Raw genomic sequence first — 1,490 nt, 5'->3', positions numbered from 1 at the left:
TAAGAACAAGAGATGATTCAAAACGTATGACAAGATGAAGGGTGGTTGAAGGAAGTGGAGTTTTTTATCCTCGGGGAATAATGGTAACTGTCAAAGACTCTGAAGGAGATGAAATTTGACCATACTTGCAAGCTGACATGTTAGCCTGACATAGTTTCATGGATGCTGGTAGAAGTTCATTACTCACAGCAATCATAGTACCCAGAGTATCAACACTTCCCTGTGTCAGTTTCTTAGCCCAGTTCCCACAGGGCAATGCAAATCAGACCAGTTAATGCTTGCACACACAGTGGGCTGCCTTATAGGAGAGGAACCCCGAGTTAGGAAATACCAATATTTTATAATAGGCTACAAGCAAATCTGCCTAACCATCTTATTAGGGAAAAGGAGATATGATCTTTAAACAAACATCTTTGAAAAGAACAAAATGCTGTCAGTGACTTGGCTGGAAAGACATGCAAAAAGAGGAGGGATCCATGGAGAATCTTCGTTCAACAATAGCTATATCTCGAGGGTTGTCCTGTTAAAGAATATTAGCATTCTGTCACTTCAGAAGAAAAAAACAGTGTCCAATTAGTGAAAACTGCCAAAATACAAGTTTATAGTAGGTTAAAAAATATTTTATATAAAACAGAACAAGCTCAAAATGGACTCCTTAAGAAGTTAGGCATGTTGAGGCAGAAATCAGGCAGCCGTTTGTTGTGACTATTGAAGAAATATTCATATACCAGAGAAGTACTGAATTTAATGTCATATTAAGCTTCTTCCAGCACTCCACTTATCAGAAAACAGAGGGAAAGAAAGAAGTGAGGAAACTAGGAAAAAATGCATGACAGAAAAGGATAAAGGGTACTTTCAAACTTGAAATACTTCATTGTATAACTTCTGAAGTTCTATCTATGTCCTAAGAGGACCCAGACATCTCTTTGATAAACCAGAGACAGGGCTGTATCCAAAGCGTTTATGAACTTTATGTTGTAATCTCCCTTGGTGGGTCTCTTCAGCTAAGAAAAACAGCTCAAAGGTCTATTTGGAAATAAAGAAACTTTGAAGGCTTATCCTAGATTGATTACCCTTTGTCTAAAGAAAGAGAATCTTTGCTAAGGAATCCTTTATAATCTACCTGGAAATACTTCTGGTTGTCCAGACGCCTAAACTGGAGCTTGGGAATATCCCAAAGGAAAAAATGTTGTCCATAGGGTTGTTTTTAAGAAATACACAAGTGTCTTCCCCCCTCCAAATAAAAGAGATTATTTAAGAATAACTCTCATGTCAATTAGCAAAAGGACATTTTTCACTTCATAGATTTATTAACTGCTCATTCTGTTTGAATTCATGTGCACACACACCACATGTGTAAGATGACACAACTATGGGTGGAGATGTGACTGTGGGTACGCCATTTGATCTCTTTGCCTCTCTATTTCTTTTTTTTTTTTTTTTTTTTGTGGCATGCGGGCCTTCCTCCTTTGTTGCCTCTCCCGTTGCGG

At 38.0% G+C, this 1,490-nt stretch overlaps 1 long non-coding RNA gene across 1 annotated transcript in view; it reads right to left on the bottom strand.

Moving 5' to 3' along the window:
- Nucleotides 1-385: 385 nt before the first annotated feature.
- Nucleotides 386-1,490, bottom strand: part of LOC114486667 (uncharacterized) — an 8,385-nt gene continuing 7,280 nt past the window's right edge. Inside the window, exon 3 of the long non-coding RNA XR_003680770.1 lies at nt 386-520. This is a non-coding gene — a long non-coding RNA (uncharacterized lncRNA). The remainder of the gene's footprint in view (nt 521-1,490) is intronic.

Source organism: Physeter macrocephalus, chromosome 8 (assembly GCF_002837175.3).
Source record: "Physeter macrocephalus isolate SW-GA chromosome 8, ASM283717v5, whole genome shotgun sequence".
NCBI lineage: Eukaryota > Metazoa > Chordata > Mammalia > Artiodactyla > Physeteridae > Physeter > Physeter macrocephalus.
Note: the sequence above shows the minus strand (reverse complement) of the source record. Positions and strands in the feature narration are given on the sequence as shown.